Genomic DNA, 24,814 nt, shown 5'->3' with positions numbered 1-24,814 from the left:
ATTTTCTAAAAATATCCCCACGAACTCATTTATATAGTCATTGTAACAGTCAAATCGATCCACCTATGGGAAGGAGCTTTGAAAACATGATAAACATTATATGGGATTATTTTAAAAATTCTTAATTATTTAAGCATATGTGGCATCCTTCCAGACCCCAATAAAGTACATACACAAAGGTAGTCCTTTCCCTCAAAATGATGGCTTTTGTTTAACCTCAGTGCCAAAGGCTAAAATCTTCATGCTCCTCAGTCTGAGAGCTGTAACCATGCAAGGTTTTACTCTTATTATTTATTTATTGTCTTCAAGCTCCATCCCCTCACTCCCTTTCCCCTCCCCCTGCCTCTGGGCAACCTTCATTCTCTTTAATAGAGTGCTTTTTGCACATATTCCTTAAAAGCTGTATATATTTGTATGGGTGTATCTCTAATCTATGTAAATGGCATAGATAATTCATTTTGCTTCCTAGAGTTCTCACTAACACTGCGTTGTTGAGATCCAGCGATGTTGCTGTTGGCTGGCTGATCTGTTTCCTGTAATTGATGTGTCAAACTTCATGTGCATCCACAGCACTTTGTCAGCCTCATCTCTCAGCTGAGAGAGAATTCCATACTTCTACAAATGACACAGCAAAGAACATCTTTGTTCAAGGATCCGGGTTGATGTAGCCTCTTTGGGTATGCAATACTCAATTTGCATGCTCTCCAATCCAGTCTCCTCGTAGCAGTGAGGGGAGGCTCCTGGATCTCCCACCACACTTGGCACTATCCAGCTTTCTAATAAAGATATAGTCTAACAGATGTAAAGTGGTAGCTTGTGGCTGTTTAATTTTCATCTGATTACTAATGAAATTAAGCACCTCATCATGTGTTTATTATTTGAGATGGGAGGTTTTTCTGCTAAAAATGGCCTCATTCTATCCTTTTCCCATTTTGTTAGAAGTTGCCATCTTTTTTTCCTGTGGATTTGAGGATTTTCCTGAGTAAAGACCTTCTCCCATTTCTGTCATCTATTATAAACTCTGTCCAGGGACTGGACCAGAAATCCTTAATATCGATGTAAGCGAATCCACCTCTTTTCTGCCTTATGGTTTGGCTCTTCCTATTAGCACCACCTAGTAAGCAAAACTCACCTTGTGGCTTAAGCTCTCCTGTTGCCCTAAAGATGGAATCCAAGCACCTCACACTGATACACAGGGCCCTTTTAATCCCAACCTTGCCTGCCTCTTTTCTGTTACCAAAGTCCACTCTTCCATCCACAACTCTGCCTTGCATGTACTGTTGCTGTTCTCACTTTCTCTTTTTTTTTTTTTTTTTGAGATGGAGTCTCACTCTGTTGCCCAGGCTGGAGTGCAGTGGCGCGATCTCGGCTCACTGCAAGCTCCGCCTCCCGGGTCCACGTCATTCTCCTGCCTCAGCCTTCCCAGTAGCTGGGACTACAGGGACCCGCCACCACGCCCGGCTAATTTTTTGTATTTTTAGTAGAGACGGGGTTTCACTGTGTTAGCCAGGATGGTCTTGATCTCCTGACCTCATGATCTGCCTGCCTTGGCCTCCCAAAGTGCTGGGATTACAGGCGTGAGCCACCACACCCGGCCCTCTCACTTTTAAGATTCCCTTGTTTCTCTTCTTCAGCCTGTAAATGTGAAGATTCTTTCAAGTGTCACTTCGCTTGTGAGTATTTGGGGTGTCTTTTTTTTTTCTTAGAGTCTTGCTCTGTCACCCAGGCTGGAGTGTAGTGGCTCGATCTTGGCTCACTGCAACCTCCGCCTCCTGGGTTCAAGCGATTCTCCTGCCTCAGCCTCCCAAGTAACTGGGATTCCAGGTGCACACCACTATACCTGGCTAATTTTTGTATTTTTAGTAGAGACGGGGTTTCACCATTTTGGCCAGGCTGGTCTTGAACTCCTGACCTCAGGTGATCCACCAGCCTTGGCCTCCCAAAGTGCTGGGATTACAGGCATGAGCCACCGTGCCCGGCTTGGGGTGTCTTTTCAACTCAGTACAGCATTGATATTTACACATTTAACCAATGTGGTTTCTACTTTGGGAAATAAATCCTCATGGCCCAGAACATGTTACTGTTATTATATCACTAAGTAGTGCCTAGTTAGAAGAAGAGATACTCACCTGTTCATGTTACAGGTGCAGAAGCTAAGCCTTCATCAATGCCAGTGCCAGACACACATTAAAGGCGGCAAAACATTTTGTTCAGTCTACTGCCTTAGAGGAAAGAGACTCCAATATAACTGAGCTCAAATCCAGCTAGGACAAAGGTACGGAGGTTTCTAAAGGGAGAACAGAGAGGGAACTAAAAGGGATTATGGGGAAGTGAAAAGGAGGGAATAAGAAAAAACAGAGACTAGAGGGGCTATGGGGAAATGGAAAATTACATAAAGGGGGATGAGTGGAAAATTACTAAAAATTATTTGGCAAGACAAAAGTATCTGTTGGGCAATAGAGATTCTGCAGTTTGACAGCATTGCAATTTTTTGAGCCCAAACGCAGCACCAGGCTGGGGTCAGTAGCCCTCAGAGTCACGGCGAGTGCAGGTGGAAGCCAGGATAAAGTTTAGTCAAGCCTCCCAGTGTGGCGTTCAGGCAACTGCTTTGCGCCACGTGGGACATGCTTAGGTAACCTGCATGTGGCTGAACGATGGACCAGTGTCAAAGCCTAGGTTTAAACACAAGTCGGCCTGACCACAATGTCCGAAGTCAACCCCCGTGTTACTTAGGTCGGCATTTGTAATGTTGCTGAGGTGTGGTGTGAACCCCATGGAAGGCTTGTGAGCGGGAGGGAGTCACTTCACTAGTGAGGCTGCCCCACCGCCCTCAGCTTCATGGTTACCTCTGGTCCTGAGGTAACAGGAAGTCTTGCGAAGAAGAGCACTTCGTAGAAATTTGCCAGTTGAGGCTCCAAAAAAACAGGCTGGTGAAATAGGTGAGTGATTACTTTGAGATGGAAGAATATGCAAGAACTACTTGCTTCTTGATGGGAATGTAATTTAGGAAAAAGGCAAAACATTCATTTCACAAACATGGAAACTTTCGTAAGTTTCTGGAAGTTTCTAGAAGTCCTCTCAACCTTCACTGAGATACAGTGAACTCTTTGAATGGGTTTTGGCAAAAAAGAAAGAAAAGCAAGTGTCATTTTTTCCATATGAACATCAGCCGTGAGACACTCCATTGTAAGGCACACTTTCAGCAAAAAGAGACATTAGCAACACTCCTCTCTGTGGCAGAGAACAACAGCTTGTAAAACTTAAGTCCCCCTCAGAGTCTAATTTAGATAATTATAGTTTGCCTCCTAGGACTCTCCCTGAGGATCCAGCTGGCTTTGGCTGTCATCTTTACTGCTATTCTTCTAAATTACTGGGCAGGGCAGGATGACGAGGCTGTGCCTGACGCAGGGAGAGCCTAGGAGGAAAGGTGTTCCTCCATCAGCGGCTCGTCCCTGTCTGACAAAAACCATTATTTTGTACAGAGCACAACGCACCCACACTCGGTGTAACAGAAGCAGAAAAATCAGCAAGGGTTTTATGTGGTTTTTCCTGTCGCTCGGCCTTTCCAAAATGAGACAGACCTCTTGCACTCTCCCGGAACCTTACATGCTCCTTCGCAATAGACCTGGTTCAGGAACACCAGCTGAGCTGACTCGGAAGCCACATCACATAGAAGCTAAGAACACCTTGTCAAAGCCCGACTGTGTGGGTTCCTATCCTGGTTCTGCCACTCTGGGGTGTGTGATGTGGACCGAACTCTTCTCCCTTCGTGTGCCAGAGAGTCCTCGTCTGTGACATGGGGATAATAGCAATGCCTTCCTCACGGGAGTCAAGAGGAGCAACTGAATTCACCGCACACAGAAGAGAGCCTGGCCCCTTGCAAACACACTCCACAGCGTCTGCTCCTACCAGTCCCTCAGAATCAGGTCATGAGTCTCTCTGAGCCGGGCTGCGGCCAGCGGTGTGCAGTTATCACAAATGACGACAGCAGCAGGTACACGTATGCTGCTGTGAACACAGGAGATGTTATGAAGAGTAGCAAGTCCCTGGGATGTGGAGAAAAGACTGGGCTGCAGGATCCAGAAAAGGACGTGTCCCATGCCTGTAAGAGTCTCAGGCCACATGCCTCCCCCTTTTGTGCCTCCATTTTCCCATCTGAAAAATGTTCCAATTGAAATACATCATTTCTTAACTCTCACACTTCCATCCTAAGACTTCCATCCACTGCCTGGGCCTGGCTGAGATGTCCTTGCAGTCAGCTTTATAGTCATCCCAACGTGTGCTGTTGGTATCTAGGTTGGAAATAAATTGCCTGGAATAAAGACTTGATTGTGAAACCTAGGAAGGAGCCACTGAGAGACCTCCCAGAGTGTTGCTGAGATTCGAGACAGGACGGGGATGAAGGGAGTGGATTCCTCAGGCTGTCTGACAACAGACAGAGAGAGGAAAAGCATGTGCCAGAATGCTTTTCATAAATCAAGAGCAGAAGGGCCATTCAGAGACCCCCTCGGGGACCTGACATCATCCTTGCCATAACCCCAGGTGGCTGCAAAATACCGAGTCTTTTGGTCTCTTAGAGATAGACAGGCTGAGGGGCCACCCAAGAGCACGCTTCTGACCTATTTGTCCTCAGCGCTGGAAGACTCAATGCTGTTGTCTCTGCTGGCCCCCATGACAACCAGATTAGACAATCAATCTAACCGTCAGTGAAATCTACTCATTATTGGATTCTGCCCAGCCTTCCTTGGATGAGAGTTGCAGCCTGATAGCAAAAAGAAATGAACTAGACCTGAGAAGGACAGGGCCAAGGCCAAGATGAACCCAGGGAGCCGGCGTCCAAGTTGGAAGAGGAAGGTGTGCGTGAGTTCAAGGGCGGGCGTCCAAGGCTGCCCAGATTCCGCACGCATCTGCACCCTGCCTTTCAGTTAATACAGCGGAGAGAGTGAGGCAAACACCTCCAGGCAGTACCCTCCAGCATAGAGAGGAGCCTCCTTACAATGGGAATGGGCAGCTCCGAGCCCCTGCTGTCCAGGGCAGCAGCTCTGGGTACAGGAGCCATCAAGACCTGCACAACCACAGAGAGAAGCCACCAGATCCCCACCGCCACCCCGCAGGCAGTGTGGGGGCTGTGCCTAGTGCTGCCTCAGCCGGATCTCCTCTGCCCCACTCGGCGCAAGAAGAGAACCCACAGGTGTGGGAGGAGAGGGCCGCAGACCCACCCCTCCCAACACCAGACTCAGCTCAGTGCCCTCTGGCACCTAGAAAACTGCCCAGCGTACACTGGCCATGCAGCAAATAGTGGCAAGGAAGGGCAGATTCCAACATCCCGGTCCTCTGCGTGGTCTTGGACGACAGGCTTTACCTCTCTGAGTCTCAGTCCCTGCTCTAAAAACTGTCACGATGATGATAATATCTGCCCGAGTGTAAGAAGAGACAGAATGGGAAATGCGTGGAAAACCACTCAGGGGACTGGAAACACTCCACAAAGCAAAGGATTAAAGATTAGAAAACTGTCTCCTCCACATGCGAACCTGAGGACCTTAAGTTAAGGGAAATAAGCCAAGCACAGAAACACAAACACCGCGTGATCTCACTTACATGTGGAATCTAAAAAGCTGAAGGCATGAAAGTACAGAGCAGGATGGTGGTTACCAGGGGCTGCGGGGAGGGAGAGGTTGGAGAGATGTTGGTTAAAGGGTACAAAATTTCTATTAGGAATAATAAAAATAAAATTTCTATTAGGAGCAAAAAGTTCAACAGTTCTATTGCACAACATGGTGACTATATTAATAACAACGTATTTTACTCCTGAAAATTGCTAAGAGAGTAGATACTAAGTCTCACCATAAAAATATGATGTGCATGTGAGGTAATGCCTATCTTAAGGAGCTCAGTGGAGCCACTCCACAATGTATACATATTTTAAAGCAACATGTATGCAATAAATATATACAATTTTCTGTCAACTAAAACATTTTTTAAAAAAGAAAATTATCTCCTCATTCCTCTCAAATATGCCCAGATAATATTCTGCGGCCAAACAAGTAAAATTCTGTTTCCTCACTTTCATCTATTAAACTGACCACAATCTGGGCTCATCATCATCATTATTATTATTATTATTTTTGGAGACAGAATCTCACTCTGTTGCCCAGGCTGGAATGCAGTGGAGCTATCTGGGTTCACTGCAACCTCTGCCTCTCAGGTTCAAGCAATTCTCGTGCCTCAGCCTCCTGAGTAGCTGGGATTACAGGTGCCCACAACTACACCTGACTAATTTGGCTAATTTTTTATATTTCAGTAGAGACAGGGTTTTCACCATATTGCCCAGGCTGGTCTCAAACTCCTGAACTCCGGTGATCCACCCACCTCAGCCTCCCAAAGGGTTGGGATTACAGGCGTTAGCCACTGCGCCTGGCCTGGGCTAATAATTAACATACACACATCTCAGACAAACACGCAGTCAGACTCACACACACACACACATTCTCTCTCTCTCCCTATCTCTTTGCCACCTCGCTCTCACACACACACACACACTCTCTCTCTCTCCCTCTTTGCCACCTCGCTCACACACACACACACACATTCTCTCTCTCTCCCTATCTCTTTGCCACCTCGCTCTCACACACACACACACACACACTCTCTCTCCCTATCTCTTTGCCACCTCGCTCACACACACACACACACATTCTCTCTCTCTCCATCTCTTTGCCACCTCGCTCACACACACACACACACACACACATTCTCTCTCTCCCTCTCTCTCTCTTTGCCACCTCGCTCACATACACACACACATTCTCTCTCTCTCCCTATCTCTTTGCCACCTCGCTCTCACACACACACATTCTCTCTCTCTCCATCTCTTTGCCACCTCGCTCACACACACACACACACACACATTCTCTCTCCCTCTCTTTCTCTTTGCCACCTCGCTCACACACACACACACATTCTCTCTCTCCATCTCTTTGCCACCTTGCTCTCACACACACACACACACATTCTCCCTCTCTCTTTGCCACCTCGCTCACACACACACACACACACACTCTCTCCCTTTCTATCTCTTTGCCACCTCGCTCACACACACACACACATTCTCTCTCTCTCCCTCTATCTCTTTGCCACCTCGCTCACACACACACATTCTCTCTCTCTCCCTCTCTATCTCTTTGCCACCTCGCTCACACACACACACACATTCCTCTCCCTCTCTATCTCTTTGCCACCTCGCTCACACACACACACACACACATTCTCTCTCTCCCTCTCTCTTTGCCACCACACACACACACACACACACATTCTCTCTCTCTCCCTCTTTGCCACCTCGCTCACACACACACACACACACACACACACACATTCTCTCTCTCTCCCTCTCTGTCTCTTTGCCACCTCGCTCTGGTCGCTCCCCAGGATTCTATCGCAGTCAATGGCACCAGCATCCATTTGGTCCACGAGGCAGCACCCAGGGGCTCATGACTGACACTGTTTCCCACTCCCTGCCCCAATTTCAAATCTTGAGTCCATTCTACCCCCTGCAGGGCTTCCCAACCCCTTCTCCCACCCTGGCCTTGGACTCCGTCCTCTTGCCTGGAGTATTCCAGTTGCCTCCAAGCAGGCCCTGGCATCTGCTCCTGTCCGGCACCTCCATTCTCCCAGCTCTGATCAGGGTGATCTTTCTGGATGGCACCTCTGACCCTGTCACTTCTTCAAAGTCCTCCTGCCATTCAGCATCAAGAAGGGCCTGGCCAACTTGGCCCCCCCCACCCTTCCTCCTGGGCCTCTTCCCCAAATACTGCCCCCTCTGCTTTCCTGACTCTGCGGAATGAGCCTTTGTTCAGACCTTCAAAGACACAGGCTCCTCTTGCCTCAGGGGTTTGCAGACACTCTTCTCTCTGGCAGGAACCCGCTGGTCCTCCCTCCTCCACCTGGGAAGCCTTATTCTTCCCTCCGATTTCCATGCAAATGTTTTCCCCCCGGGGGATCTTTCTCTAACCACAGCCCTATCCCCACCCCATACTTGCCCAACCCTGGGGAGGAACCGCTCTTTTAGCCCCCTTTGGCATTTACCCACAGTTTTTAATTATACATTTGGGTGATTTTTCTTACCTAGGTCTCCACCCCCAGATGAAAACCCCGGGAGCCGGAACTGCCTCAACTCTCTTCACCTCTGTAACTTAGAGCGCAGCCGGGCGCTTGCTAGGCAATGATGGCTGCAGTAACCCCTTGGAAATCAAAACCTTTTTATTGTTATTTTATCCTTTTTTAAAACTCTGCCTATAAATAATTGTATCTGATGTGAAATGGCCTTCGAGGAACTAGGGCTGCTTGCCATGGATCTGAGGAGATGGTTCTCAAACACGGCAGCACGGTACAGCAGCAGGGAGCTTTCAAAAAACACCGAAGCCCAACTCCCAACCCCAGACAGTTTGTTTTAAATGGTTTAAGTGGGATCGGGCCCTACATATTTTTAGAAATTTCCCCCCACTGACTCTACTGTGCAGCCAGGATGGAGAGCCATGGGCCTTGGGGGTGCAGTCTGGGTCCACCTCCGGCCCAGCAGTCAGGAAGCAATGATGCCTTCAATCTGGGAAGCCCATCTACCTTAGATGAGGGGAGGAGAAATAGGGTCTACCCCCAAATAAGGGACAAATAAGATCCAGGCTACCTGTCAGGGTTCTTACCAAGCAATGGAGAAAGGACAGAAAGCAGAAAGCCTAGACCTGCACACAAGCTGGCTGTGGCCATCAGCAGCCTCTGGGGGTCCCAGGGAAGACCACCGCACATTCCCGGGCCTCAGGCTCACCAGAACAGGCCCAGGGCAGCAAGAACAAGTACAGCAACCCTGCCCAGCAAGGTGGTCTTTTAACGCTGGGTGGTCCTAAGGAACCACCCAGTGTTAAAAGAAAAACTTTAGACAAATTAAATTTAACAGAGTTTAATTGAGCAAAGAACGGTTGAGATATAGGCAGCCCCGGACCCAGAGTAGGTTCAGAGACTCTGGCGCTGCCACGTCGCTGGAAAGAGTTTATAGACAGAAAAAGGAAAGTTTCATGCAGCAGATGGAAGTAAGTTATAGAAACAACTGGACTGGTTACAGCTCGGCATTGGCCTTACGTGAACACGGCTTGAACAGTTGGCCACCTGCAATTGGCCGAAACTTTGTGATTGGTACAAGGGTAAGTTACAGCCTGTTTACATGTTCAGTGAGGTTACAGTTCACCATAAATGGAGAAACCTTTAGGCTGAACTAAAATATGTAAGAAGGCAGCTTTAGACTAAACTTTACACCAGTGTACCCCTGCTTTGGCTTAAGCCCAGGATGTATCTAACACGTCAGCCTAAAATTCCTCAGGGCCTTGGGACTGCTGAATCTGGGGGAAGCAGAGACTAATGACAGCCAGAGAAATTCCTCTCTACTTTTCAAGACCCATCTAGAGTTTGGTGCTCAGAAAGCAAACTCTTCTTTAGTGGACATCTGAAATAGTCAGGGGTGCTATTGACCAGCCTGCCTCCCCACCCTCCTGGCAGCATGGCTTCTCAACTCAACTCATGGGTCTGTTGTTTTTGTGCATGGGTGTTTGGTTCCAGTTTTGAAAGTTGGTTCTGTGCTCCAAGGACAGGACAAGATTAACAACTCAAAAAGATCATGGCCCTCTCCTCTCCAGCCCAGAAGGGCCAGCATCTCCTTGGCAATCAGCCAGCCTGGCAGTGTCCTTCCCAGTGATTGGAAAGCACTGGTACCTGCAGTCAAGGCTCCATCGGGAGGGACAGCAAACCCAAGGAGGCTCCAGAGGCTGCACAACAGGGCTGCTAGAAGCTCATATCCCACAGCCCGCCTCAATGGGTCAGATCTGCAACAAAACCGTGTTGCCCTCACCCACACCAGGCATCAGCCACCAGGCACTTGGAGCTCAGACCTGGGGAGAAATCTGTAATAAAGCAGGGTTGCTTTCTGGATAGAGTGGAGAGTGGGAAGCCAGCCAGGACCCAAGCAAAGAAACTGGGGGCAGAAGGACACAGCAAAGAATTGTCGCTAGGGAATTGTATTCCTCACGAAGCCGACAGTCCAGGCAGGGGGACGCAGGCCAGGGAGGCCGCACTGCAAGAGTCTGAGGGCCTCGCTTAGTTGCCACTTCCACACAGAGATGAAGATGGCGTTCAAAATGGCGGAGGGGGCCAAGGCTGGGGGCACTGAGCAAGCCACATGCCCAGCCGGATGGGGCGGAACAAACTGACAAAAATGGCCTTAGCCTGTCAGAAACTACTTCCAAGAGTCACCTTGGATGGGAAATGTTCAAAATGACAGCATTAGGCTGGCAAGCCCCACCCTGAGTCTCCAAACTAGGTCCAGTGTGCCTGCTCCAAACTCTCAGAGCCTGCGATTCATTCCCCATGAACACTTACTGCCGTCGGTCATTACACTTTTATTTTGTGACGATTTGCTCAGTGTCTATCTCTAAGCTCTGTGAAGTCAGGTCCTGCCTGGTTTCACCGGTATTGTGTCCCCAGGGCCGAGCACACTATCTGGGCTGAGCAGGTGTGAAACACATATCTGTTGAGGGAATGAATATTCTCTCCACCTCACAGACGTGGATACTAAGATTCCACTGCTAGTGCGCGACAGAGGAATACGCAAACCCAGATTTAATACACTTCTGAACCAGCGGTTCTCAAACTTCCGCTACAACAGAATCACCCAAAGGGCTTGTTAAAATCACAGAGTTCGGGGCCTCAACTCCAGGGTTTCTGTCGCAGTAGGTCTGGGGAGGGGCCAGAGAATGCAGAATTTGTGCTTCTGTCAAGTTCAGCCAGATGACGCTGATGTTGCAGACAGGTCCAGTCTGGGGACTGTCCAGGCTCCTCGTCTCTAAGCACCTCCCCTCCCCAGCTGGGTGCATTTGGTGGCGAAGAAAAGTCAAGGTGAATTCACCCTTGATTCACAACTGTCTTTTGTTTGTTTATTTGTTTGTTTTTGAGTGTTTACTCAAGGCTTATATTCACGTCATTAGAATCTGGTGTACCTCCTGGACTGTGAGGACCTCCTTCCTCCCCACCATCCTGATGACAGAGAGAGCAAGCTGCAGCAAAGCTGAGTCTCCCCAGGGGGCTGGCCAAGGCTCCAAATGAACTGGCGGCCCAGAGGCAAAGGGGTCTGGGAGACCCTCTCCAATCCCAGCACAGCTGACTCATGTCCATAAAAAAGAGAAACATGAAATTCTGCCTAGAGAGAAATGGGCAGGCCGCAGTGCCCACCACAGCCCTGGAGATTTCTAGAACGCTCCCAGAGCCACACTTTCAGACACCCCACAGTCCACCTAACGTCCCCCTTTCTCCACTCTCTTCTTCCCTTCAGAGCATTTCAACAAACTCACAAACAAACCTCCACATAGCTGTAAACTCACATTTGGGTGTGAGAACAAATGATACAGATTTTGCATCACGTACAGCTGGTTCCATACAAACGATAAATATTTCAGCCTGTGAGTTCTATTTCTATTTTGAGTCCCTATCCACAGAAAAGACACTTATACTGACTTCCTTTATCAGGAACAGTGGCCATAAAAAATATAACTCCCTGTCTTCCAAAATGGTTGAACTATGATTCCTCAGAACCTAAAAACAGAAATACCATTTGGCCCAGCAATCCCATTACTGGGTTTATACCCAAAGGAATATAATATATCATAAAGGCACGTGCACTCATGTGTTCATTGCAGCACTATTCACAATCACAAGGACATGGAATCAACCTAAATGTCCATCAATAGTAGACTGGATAAAGAAAATGTGGTACATATACATCATGGAATACTATGCAGCCATAAAAAAGAAAGAGATCATGTCCTTTGCAGGATCATGGATGGAGCTGGAGGCCATTAACCTTAGCAAACGAACGCAGAAACAGAAAACCAAATACCACACATTCTCCCTTATAAGTGGGAGCTAAATGATGAGAACGCATGGACACATAGAGGAGAACAACACACACTTTGGCCTATTGGAGGGTGGAGGGTGGGAGGAGGGAGAGGATCAGGAAAAATAACTAATGGGTACTACGCTTAATACTTGGGTGATGAAATAATCTGTACAACAAACTCCCATAATACAAGTTTACCTATGTAACAAACCTGCACATGCACCCTGAACTTAAAATAAAAAATAAAATATACACATATGTAACTCCCTAGTTAATGGCTCATTTCAGGGTTAAGATCCCATGTCAGAGGTGTTACATGTAAAAGCAGTTCCATGGGGGCGGGAGGGGGAGAGAAATCTGAAAGATTTTAAACAAAAACCATCAGGTAGAGCAGGATTGGAGAGTTGGAGGAGATGCCCGGAGTAAGTTTTTTGTGTTTTTGTTTTGTTTTGTTTTGTTTTTTGGGGGGGACAGAGTCTCGCTCTGTCTCCCAGGCTGGAGTGCAGTAGTGCGATCTCGGCTCACTGCAACTTCCATCTCTAAGGTTCAAGCGATTCTCCTGCCTCAGCCTCCCAAGTAGCTGGAACTATAGGCTCCCACCACCACGCCTGGCTAATTTTTTGTAGTTTTAGTAGAGACAGGGTTTCACAGTGTTAGCCAGGATGGTCTCGATCTCCTGACCTCGTGATCCGCCACCTCGGCCTCCCAAAGTGCTGGGATTACAGGCGTGAGCCACAGTAAGTGTTTTTTCAGCTCATTACTAGCCGACGCTAAGACGACCTACAACACTCATTCACGTGCATTTCACTCACTGGAATTTTGGAAAGAATTATGCTGTGACTGAGGTTTACCCCAGCACAATTAGGGAAGTAAGCATTTGTGTCTATTGTTCTAACTGTTAATTAACTGTGTCAACAAGATTGTAGAGAAAATGTTTTAAAGCCTCTTAAGAGGACAAAGAGTTTTTAAGCATCCCTGAGTACTTTAGGAATACCCAAGGATTTAAATTGACAATGATAAACCATCACTAATTACAGTCATTCTTAACTGATTCTCACCAAGGATCTCTTTATTAGATAACACTTGTTAACCTGGTTTCAGCTACAGCATGTACTTAAGGAAGATTAAATTCAATTTAATTCAAATCTGCGCTTCCCGAGTTTCGTAGAATATGTCAAGTAATGAGACTGATTACCCTGAAATATGCTATTCTTCAAATTGGCCCTTTGCCATTGACTCAAAATGGTCAGATTTGAGTCTGCGTCCAAAACTTGTAAACACAAAAATACAACTTTATAATATATTGTATTACAATTGCTAGGATGTCCCAAAGCAAGGACCACAGTCACATCTTTGTATCCCCCAGCACCTAGCACAAGGCTCATCCCAGGTTTGCAGAAAGAATTTGCAAAGGCTCACAGAAACCACACAACGTCAACAATGGATCGTTTCAGAGGAAGAAAGGAGAGGAAGTCACGTGTCAGTTTTTGAAAACAGGACTCGCTTTCTTTCACTGCATGTTTCTGATGAGCAGACACTGACTTAGGGTTTTTAGTTGCTTTATCTTACTCAAGTCTCAGGACAATGAGGAACATTCTCCCGCGCAACTATTTCGCAAATACAGGGAAAGGCAACAAGGCTGTTACGTGGGGAGGATCTGTCCAGATCCACGTCAGTTCCCCCAACCAATGGGCTCCAAGCTTTCGTGCAGGTCCAGCCCACACTGAGCCTGGGTCCACTTATCCTGGGGCCTGGGACCTTGTCAGTGGTTTTGACCATTTCATTAATTAAAAGACAGGAGAAGGCTTACAGTGACCAACGGTGAGGAAGAAGGGAGGGGCAGATCAGGGAACGAGAGTAAAGAGGAAGACGGAGGAGAGCTTTGTGTGAAATGCACCAAGGATTGCCTCATTTTGTCTCCTTTGTGTCATCAAAGCAGTTTGACCAGGCAGAATGACTGCCCTGAACAAACGCACGAGTCCTGTTCACCTGTCATTGTGATCTTTCAGTGAATTAACTGAGTAGTAATAAGTACAATAGCTGTTTAACCTATTGTAGTTAGTAACATTATTGTTGTTTAAAGTATTGTTCTTCACTTAGAATCAAGTAGATTTTGAAATGAGAACAGGAAAATGTAATCAGATTTTGCAAGGATTGTTTCAATAAAATGAAATTGGTAAAAGAACTACAGCTTAAGAAAGCAGGTCACGATTTTTAGAAGACATAAAAATCTCAGAGGAGAAAATTCTAACTTTTTTTTTTTTTTTTTTTTTTTTTTTGAGACAGGGTCTCACTGTGTTGTGCAGGCTGTAGGGCAGTAGTTCAAGCTCAGCTCGCTTCAGACTCAAACGCCTGGGCTCAAGCGATCCTCCCACCTCAGCCTTCTGAGTAGCTAGGACTCCCGGTGCTTGCCACCACACCTGGCTAATTTTTAAAATTCTTTGTTAAGACGGGGTCTCATTATGTTGCCCAGGCTGAAACTGAATTCCTGGCCTCAAACGATCCACCCATCTCACCCTCCCAAAGTGCCGAGATTACATGCGTAAGCCACCATGCCCCACCCAAAAAAATTCTTAAAACCAGATTCCAGAGTCAACATTCCCAGAGGTTAGACTAGTGTGAGGTCTAGACTTTGCATATCTCACCCCCAGTGCCCAAGCAGTTTATTCATTCATTAAACACCTACTACATGCCAAGAGGTATTCTAGATGCTGGGGATATGACAGGGCACAAAGCACTTAAAATCCCTGCATTAGAAAGCTTCCATTCTAGATTAAGAAGACAGGCTGTAACTAGATAAACATATAAATAATGTGCCAGACAATGATAAGGATTATGATAAGGAATAAAGCAGAGTTAGAATGAGGTATGATCCCTCTTTGAATTGGGTGTTCTGGGAAGCTTCTTTAACAAGGTAACAAAACAGAGTCCTACACAGATTTCTAGGGGGAAAGCATTCCAGATAGAAGGAACACCAAACGCGAAGACACTTGAAATTCTAGTGCAACTGACTTCAATTGATTAAAGAGCATTTGCTGTGTGCCGGATGCTTTACAGCACTGATTTTATTTCAATGATACAGCAACTCTGCACCACTAATTATTATTACTTCCATTTTATGCACTGCTACATCGAAGATTTAGCCACAAGCCTAGCAAAGGGTGGACCTGTAGTTGACGGATGAACCTGGAGGTTGATAGCATTTCCACAAGCCCAATGCTTTAAGGATTCTACTGTGGGGATCGAGTCCCTCCTGAAAGGCAGTAAATCTGCAGAGAGGTAAGTAAACACTGATTTAACTCTCTGATAGCACGTTAATGCAGCTGTCTAAAATGATATTTAGGAAGATTTTTCCTTATTTGAGTATGTGCAATGCAGTATTAAAAGAGTGTAAGAATTGTATATGTAGAATAAATTTAACTATGTAACAAAAAACCGCACAAGAATATATAATGCAAGGGAAATAAGTCAAAATATAAGCTGTGTGGTTGCGTCCTAAGTGCTCCATTTCTTTAATTCTTCACTTGTCAGTACTTCCAAAATAAGTCTCTTTTTTTTAAATTTATTTATTTTTTTGAGACAGAGTCTTGTTCTGTTGCCCAGGCTGGAGTGCAGTGGCGAGATCTCGGCTCACTGCAAGCTCCACCTCCCGGGTTCACACCAATCTCCTGCCTCAGCCTCCTGAGTAGCTGGGACTACAGGCGCCCGCCACCACGCCCAGTTAATTTTTTGTGTTTTTAATAGAGACGGGGTTTCACCGTGTTAGTCAGGATGGTCTCGATTTCCTGACCTCGTGATCTGCCCGCCTCGGCCTCCCAAAGTGCTGGGATTGCGGGTGTGAGCCACCGCGCCCAGCCCAAAATATATCTCTTATGATAAGCAGGTAGGTATTAATATTTCTTTATCAGGAAAAATCATGAGAAATATTGCAAAAAGTGCATAGCCTTCTCCTTTATCAGACCATATCTGGAGCTGTGACCACAACCCCACTGCAGGTATGTGTGGCCACCCGATTCGTAGTAAGTCTTCCATGTTACACTCCCTTCCCACACATTTTCCTTAAGAGAAGCCCTGAGCAAGGCTCAGTCAATGGTCCCCAGAGACAGGATCTGGCTGCTGCTCACCTGGCTGCCAAGGGAGGGAAGGAGCATGTGCTATCTCCATCCATCACGTGGCTGGCCCATGGAGACACATTTTACAGGAGATATGCGAGCTCCACTTGCAAATCCTTCAGTTTCACTACTATAAATTCTCCTGGCTCTGATTAATAAAATATAAAAGTTATTCCTAGAATATTGGCCTATTATCCAAAGTCACAGAATGACAGAGCAATCAAAATCAGAATGAGTTATGGGGCCCAAGGATATGGTTGAAGATGAGGATGGGTAATTTCTGGCTTCCAAAGAAACACTAGAAGCATTAGGCCCAGGTAACAAATCAAAGGAATAATATTCAAGCTAGTTGTTTAAATTGCTCGAAGAGTAATAATAGGTTTATAAGGCAAATATTATAATATTTAAAAACCAGATATGAATGATGTATCAGAGAAGTTAGGTGGACATTGATGGGTTACAAACTGAGCCACATTGGTTGAATTTTCTATATTGTGTTTACTTCTCCTCCTGATGTATTTTTATCTTAATTTTGTTTAGTTTGAGTCTGTGGAGTTCTAGGTTGGCAGTTCTAGATATAGTTTCTTCTTTCATCAGGTAAAAATGATGCTACACATTTAACCAGACGTGACTGGGCCATTTTGAGGATAAAAGTTTCACGTCTAGTCAGCCAATGTTTAAACAGTGACAATCAGCCAATGTTAGGCAAACATTACACTCTAACATTAGAAGATTCCACAAAATGACTCAAAATATGAAAAGCACGGTCAAGGGTCCAACACCTAAGATTATCCAATCTCAAACTGCAGCTTCAGTGGGAGAAAGGAGCCGTCTCACAGAAATGCCCACTGCAGTCGAAATCCACATTGTTACCGTCATCTTTCAGAGCGTTGGGAACAGAACAGCACCCACACTGTAGAAACCACAGGGTGTTTTTGAGCCTAGACTACTGGGCCAAAAAAAAAAACAAAACAAATTTCCCTGGTATTCTGAGCCTGAGAGCAGGCCCAGGTATCTCTTCGCCCTACCCCATCAGTGTTCCCACCCCCCCACACCCCCCACCACCCCCCAAAATTCAGTAAGATTAGAATGAAAACTAGGAAATTCTAAATGCCTGAAAAACCAGCTGTGCTTCAAGGTACACTGGGTTGGTTATGAAAATTACCTGGCAGTACATTCTCACTGGCGGCCAGTTGCAGGTGTACCAAGAAAGCAGGGGATAATATCAAATATTCTTCTTTGTTTCCTTTTCTTTTGTCCTTTTATTTGATTCTAGCAGAGTCAGCCCCTCTTAGGCACCTGCAAGCCCCACCTTCCCTGAATCCTCTGCTCTCTCCTTTCCTATCCCCCTGCCCTCACCAAGTCTCAGCATCATCTCACTGGTTGCGGAGGGGCCGGGGCTGAGGAGACCATCACTCCTGCTGCCCTTCTGGGAGGGCCTCTCAGCCCTTAGCATTGTCCCCCTCTTTCCTGTTTCCAACAGGAAGCTTCTGTGAAACCAAATGATGTTTTTCCTAGGAAACTACATCTCCAAACACAATTTCAGCACATTATGATAGCATGAGATTTTCTTCCTGCTTGGGGAAAGAGGTCAAGGAGATGGAGCTCCCGCCCACTGAGGACTGTGCCCCTGGATGATTGTGCTGGGAGAGGGAGTGGTCCCAACAGATTTCAGTGTCCCGTGCAGCCAGCGGTATTGTCTGTGGTTTTCCAGGACGAGTAAGCCTAGGTAAAATTTCTGATAGGACCAGTCAGTCATCAGGGGAAAAGCTAGAAGCAAAGAATCTCTCAAAATGAGCTCTTAAGGCAAAAGAAGGACTCCAGCCTCCTGCAGTGGGGGCGGTCAGCCCCACAGTGAGCAGGGGCCGTGCTAACCCTGCCATCTATACCAAGAAGGGCATTGCTTCTCCCTCTTGTCTTCTCTCTAAACAGAGGAGACTCAACTCCTATCAAAGCAATGCCCCACAAGCCTGTATTTTCTCAAAGATGTCAGCTTTAGAAGCTTTGAGAAGTTCATGCTGATCTTGCAGTCTTACTCTGCATGTTTTCATATAAAAATAAAACTTAAAAGTACTTACCAATTAAACTCTCCAGCAGGTTTCCAGAGCTGGGTAAGATGGAGCAAATACAGTCCCTTCTATCTCTCCCAGTGATCACAGCCAAAAACCCTGGGCAGAATACATGCAGCAATCATCAGAGGTGTCTAGAAAGAAAACCATGGCAAGCAGATGGAGAGAGAGATAACATTCAGAGAAACATGGAGGTGGCAATGAGTTCACGAGCTTTTCTTTCCTCCCACGTCTCCCAGCTTAGACTCAGGACACCCAAATCCCAGAACTGCTCAGCAGGCATATAGGGAGAAGTGCCCAGGAGAAACCATCCCTCTATGGTCAGAAGACCAGGAAAGGGGCCCCTGAGGAATGGAGAGAGAGGAGGAAATCCGCTGTTTTTTTCTTTCTCTGTCTCCTGTCCCAGGCAAATGTTCTAAGACTGCACTCCCATGACAGCAGCAGCAGCAGCAGCCACGAAGGCACCTGAAACTCTGAAAGAAAATCCTTTTTTCTAACCAGAGGGATGAAAAGGAAGGAGGGAATCCTGGTCCTTTCTCTCTCTCTCTCTCTCTCTCTCTCTCCTTGCTGCTTTACTTAGAACCACATCCAGACAGAAGAAATGCACGACAGGCCTGGAAGGCAAACGCCTCAACTTTCTAGCCTGAGAATCAGGAAAAGGGGTCCTAGGGAGCTGAAGGGTGTTGAAGAAGTCATGAAGAGGAAGGAGTTTGAGAAATGGACCACAAACAGATGTGTATGCTGTCCTGGGCCCGTCACTGAACTATGCATGCATGGAGCTAACTTCAAATAACTTGATGATGGCTTGAAGAAATGAACTAAGTTGTAGATCATTGTCCAGGTCTAAAACTGGTCCCTGGAAGGAATACACGATCCATAGGTCAACATAACACAGTAAATGTTTGAAGGCTGACCTAACATAGGCAACAGAAGACAGCCCAGGACTCAAAGCCTGAGCCTAACCAAGCAGATGCCTGCCAAAAGAAAAAATATCAACATTCTCCAGAGGATTTCAATGAGGGCCAGAGTCTCATAACGTAATATTTTAAATGGCCAGGGCACAATCCAAAATTACACAATATACAAATCAGGAAAAGATAACCACAGATGCCAACATTCAGATAACCCAATGTTGGAAATATCAGACAGTCATTTTTAAACAGCCATTATAACTATGCTGTATGAAATAAAGGAAAATTCTCTTGAAACACATGGAAAAATAGAAATTCTGAGAAGAAAAATACAAAGGACCAAAAAAAAGTTAGAACTATAAAATAGAAAACTTACTGTTTGTGTTATATAGAAGAAAGGATATGAGAGAAGAGTTAGTGAACTTAAAGGTGTATCAATAAAAGTTATCCAATTGAAGAAAAACAACAATAGAAAGGTTTTTTTTAAAAAAAAGAACAGCTTCAGGGACCAATAGGATAACATCAGAAGGTTTAATATATGTATCATTAGAGTCCCAGAGGATGGGAGAAATAAATTGGTGCAGAAGGAAAATATTTTAAGAAATCGGCTGGGCGTGGTGGCTCACACCTGTAATCCCAGCACTTTGGGAGGCCAAGGCAGGCAGATCACCTGAGGTCAGGAGTTTAAGACCAGCCTGGCCAACATGGTGAAACCCTGTCTCTATTAAAAATACAAAAACAAATTAGCTGGGCATGGTGGCAGGCACCTGTAATCCCAGCTACTCAGGAGGCTGAGGTGGGAAAATCACTTGAACCTGGGAGGCAGAGGTTGTGGTGAGCTGAGATTGTGCCATTGCACTCCAGTCTGGGTGACAAGAGCAAAACTGTGTCAAAAAAAAAAAAAAAAGAAGAAGGAAGGAAGGGAGGGAGAAACCATAGCCAAAAACTTCCCAAATGTGGCAGAAGGCATAAATTTACTGATTTCAGAATCTCAATCAACACCAAACCAGAAAAAATCAAACTAAGATTTACCAAGATACATCATCATTAGTCTGCTGTAAAGCAGAGACAAAGGAAGCAGCAAGTTACATATATAGGAAACACAATTTAACATTGAGGATTATTGTCCCAAAACCATGGGAGCCAGAAGGAAGTGGAACAACATTTATAGCATACTGAAAAAGAAGAACTGTCAACTCGTAATTTTATATTAAGTGAAGATATCCTTGAGAAATACATGCAAAATAAAGATATTCTTCGATGAAGGAAAGTAATTTATCAACACCCTTGCCCCAAAAAAAGTTGTTTTTAAAAAACTTGTATGTTTTTAAGGTATACAATATAATATTTTAATATACTTATCTTGACTTATCTTGCTATACATATATAATGTGAAGGGATTACTATAGTCAAATTAACATGCCCATCATTTCATACAGTTACCTTTCTTTTTTGAAAGAGAAATTATTCATACAGAAAGAAACGATACCAGAGGGAAAACGTGGAATTTCTGGAAGGAAGGAAGATAAGAAAAAAGGGAAATATCTGGGTAACATATTGAACTATTTTTCTTCTCTTCAATTCTTTAAAATATTTAAGACTATTTAAATGCAAAACTTACAATATTCCTAATGGGTTTTCAATGTACACAGATGTAATACAGATAATAACGAAACTTAAAATAAGGCGTATAAAGGGACCTAAATAGTTGAGTATTCTACATTTTTTAAGTGATAAAATATTAATTCCTATTAGTAGCTGAAAATTAAATATGTATATTATAATCCCCAGAGCAACAACCAAAAAAACTACACAGAAAGACACTAAAAATGTTAATGAATTAAAAGTCTCAAAAATATTTAAGTAATACAAAAGAAGGCAGGAAGGGGGAAAGAGAAAAATGAAAAACAGAGAAGATATGCAGAAAACAAATAAGAAAAGGGTAGTCTAAATTCAACTGTATCAATAATTAATGTAAGTGGTTTAAACACATCAATGCAAAGTCAGAAACTGTCAGATTGAATGTAGGGGAGGGGAGATCCAATTTTATGTCATCTATAAGAAACCAACTTTAAAAATAATGGTATCAGCCAGGTGCAGTGACTCACGCCTGTAATTCCATCACTTTGGGAGGCCAAGGTTGGAGGATCACTTGAGCTCAAGAATTCAAGACCAGCCCGGGCAACATAGTGAGATCCTCATCTCTACAAAAAATAGAAAAATATTAGTCAGGCATTGTGCACATGTCTGTAGTCTCAGCTACTTGGAAGCCTGAGGCAGGAGGATTGTTTGAGCCTGGGAGGTTGAGGCTGCAGTGAGCGAGCTGTGAACACACCACTGCACTCCAGCTTGGGCAACAGAGCTAGATCCTGTCTCAAATAAATAAATAAATAAATAATAAAAATAATGGTATAGCTAAATTTAAAATAAACAGATGAAAATACATATAATGCAAGTACTAATTAAAAGAAATCTGGCCCTGGCGCAGTGGCTCACGCCTGTAATCCCAGCACTTTGGGATGCTGAGGCGGGCGGATCACCTGAGGTCTGGAGTTCAAGACCAGCCTGACCAACATGGAGAAACCTGGTCTCTACTAAAAATACAAAATTAGCCGGGCGTGGTGGCACATGCCTGTAATCCTACCTACTCTGGAGGCTAAGGCAGGAGAATGGCTTGAACCCGGGAGGCGGAGGTTTCTGTGAGCCGAGATCACGACATTGCACTCCAGCCTGGGCAATGAGAGTAAAACTCCGTCTCAAAAAAGAAATCTGGGCTGGGTGCGGAGGCTCATGCCTGTAATCCCAGCATTTTGGGAAGCCAAGGCAGGCGGATCATGAGGTCAGGAGTTCAAGGCCAGCCTGGCCAACATAGTGAAATCCCATCTCTACTAAAAACACACACAAAAAAATTAGCTGGGCATGGCCGGGCACGATGGCTCACGCCTGTAATCCCAGCACTTTGGGAGGCCAAGGTGGGCGAATCACGAGGTCAGGAGATCAAGACCATCTGGGCTAACACGGTGAAACCCCGTCTCTACTAAAAATACAAAAAATTAGCCAGGCGTGGTGGCGGGCGCCTGTAGTCCCAGCTACTCGGGAGGCTGAGGCAGGAGAATCACTTGAACCTGAGAGGCGGAGCTCACTCCGGTGCAGTGAGCCGAGATCGCACCATTGTACTCCAGCCCCGGCAACAGTGTGAGACTTCGTCTCAAAAAAAAGAAAAGAAAAAAAGAAATCTGTATGTGGCTATTTTAATATAACACAAAGTAGACTTTATAATGAGGAAAATTACCAGAAATAAGGAGAGACATTATATAATAGTGAAAGATCTAATCCAGTAAGACATAACAATCCCAAATAAATCTGTACCTAACTACATAGCCTCAAAATACATGAAGCCAAACTGATAAAAACCAAAATGAGATATAGACAAATCTACAATTACAGTTGGATATTGTAACATTTTCCTCTCCATAACCAATAGAACAAATAGGTAGAAAATTAGAAAGATATAGAAGATATTAATAACACCATCAGTCATACTGACCTAATTAATATTAATCACATGCTCTATCTAAGAAGAGCAGAATACACATTATTGTAAGTGCACACAGGATATTTACCAGGATAGGCCTTACTGTGAGTTATAAATAAATCATTAACAAATTTAAAATAATTAAAATAATACAAAAGTACATTCTTTAACCATAATGGAATTATAGTAGAAATCAATATCAGAAAGATGTGTTAAAAAAAACAAAACAAATACCTGGAAATTTAACATTCAAGTAATCCCTGCTTCAAAGAGAAAAATCTTAAAAGGAATTAGAAAATATTTTGAACTGAATTGAAAATGCAATTACATGTAAAAATTTGAGATGGAGCTAAAGTAGTATAGAGGGAAAAAATATAGCATTAAATGGAAATATTAGGAAAAAAGAAAGGTCTCAAATTCAGCTTCCACATTATGAAATTAGAAAAGAAGAGCAAAATAAACCCAAAATAAGCAAAAGAATGAAATAACAAGAATAAAAATCGTAATATTGAAAACAAAACAATAGAGAAAACCAGTAAAAACAAATGCTAGGTTTTTTTTAGGGGTCAATTAAATTAGTAAACTTTGTATCAGTTTGCTAGGGCCGCATAACAAAGTACCACAGACTGTGTAGCTTAAACAACAGAAACTTATTTTCTCACTATTCTGGAGTCTAGAAGTCTGGGATCAAGGTGAGAGCAAGGTTGCTTTCTTTTGCGGCCTCTCCCCTTGGTTTGCAGATGGTCATCTTCTCCCCTTGTCTTTACATGGTCTTTCCTCTAAGTGGTCTGGTTTTAATTTCCTCTTCTTAGAATGACCTCATTCATATTCAATTAAGTCCCATCCTAATGAATTTACTTTACCTTAATTACCTCTTTAAAGACATTATCTCCAAATACAGTCCCATTCTGAGGTACTGAGGGTTAGGAGTTCTACATATAAATTTGGAGGAACACAATTCAGTCCATAATACCATTCTAGTCAGGCTGATGAAGAAAAAAAAAAGAGGCAAGATACCAACTAACAATATCAGAAATGAAAGAGAAACTATCACTAGAGACACGAGGAATGTTTAAAAGATAATAAGAAAATATTTTGAACAACTCTGTGCATAAAAATTCAACTTAGATAAAAAGAACCAATTCTTTAAAGATAGAAACTACCAAAACTCACTCAAGAAGAAACAGATAACTTGAGTAGCCCTATGGCTAGTAAATAAATTTGAATTCTTAGTAAAAAAAAAAGCAAACAGGCCGGGCGTGGTGGCTCACATCTATAATCCCAGCACTTTGAGAGGCCAAGGGGGGTGGATCACAAGGTCAGGAGATCAAGACCATCCTGGCTAACACAGTGAAATCCCATCTCTACTAAAAATACAAAAAATTAACCGGGTGTGGTGGCAGGCACCTGTAGTCCCAGCTACTCAGAAGGCTGAGGCAGGAGAATGGCATGAACCCAGAGGCAGAACTTGCAGTGAGCCGAGATTGCACCACTGCACTTCAGCCTGAGTGACAGAGCAATACTTCGTCTCAAAAAAAAAAAAAAAAAAAAAAAACAAGCAAACAAACAAAACTCCAAGTCCAGATAGTTTCACTAGCAGTCACCAGTTTTATACAATCTCTACTGAAAAGAGAAGAAGGAGGGAAACTCCCCAACTTATCTGTGAACCCAGAATTACCCTGAGACCAAAACCAGAAAATGATAGCACAAGAAAAGTATAAACTAATATCCCTCATGAACATAGAAGCAGAAATCCTCATCAAAACAGTAGCAAGTCAAATCCAGCAATAGATTTTTAAAAATAATGCATCATAACCAAATAAGCTTTATCCTGAAAATGCAAAGCTGGCTCAACATTCAGAAATTCAAAACCTATCATAATAGCAAATTAAAAGAGAAAAAACATAAAATCCTTATCAGTATATGCACAAAAAGCATTTGACAAAATTCAACATTCATTCATAATAAAATTCTCAGAAACAAGAAATGTTAGGGAAATTCCTTAATCTGATAAAGGGCATCTCCAAAAAAAAAATCACAGCTAACATTACATCTAACAGTGAAAGACTGAATGCTTTCCCCCTAAAATCAGGAAGAAGAAAAGGAAGTCCACTTTGACTAGTTTTATTCAACATTGCATTGAATCTTAATCAGTGCAATATGGCAAGAAAAGAAAGCATTTACTTCTTGGAAAGGAGGAAATAAAACTGTTCCTAGACAGAGATAATAAGATTGTCAATGTAGAAAATCTC

General features: G+C 44.3%; 1 long non-coding RNA gene across 1 annotated transcript in view; it reads right to left on the bottom strand.

The window, feature by feature from the left end:
- The window catches only part of LOC117976108 (uncharacterized), a 149,153-nt gene extending 124,406 nt beyond the window's left edge, over positions 1–24,747 (bottom strand). Inside the window, exons 1-2 of the long non-coding RNA XR_010110082.1 lie at positions 21,136–24,747; positions 18,126–18,250 (exon numbers count right to left, since the gene is read on the bottom strand). This is a non-coding gene — a long non-coding RNA (uncharacterized LOC117976108). The remainder of the gene's footprint in view (positions 1–18,125; positions 18,251–21,135) is intronic.
- Between the last annotated feature and the right edge of the window lie 67 nt (positions 24,748–24,814).

The sequence above is a fragment of the Pan paniscus genome, chromosome 16 (assembly GCF_029289425.2).
Source record: "Pan paniscus chromosome 16, NHGRI_mPanPan1-v2.0_pri, whole genome shotgun sequence".
Lineage (NCBI taxonomy): Eukaryota > Metazoa > Chordata > Mammalia > Primates > Hominidae > Pan > Pan paniscus.
Note: the sequence above shows the minus strand (reverse complement) of the source record. Positions and strands in the feature narration are given on the sequence as shown.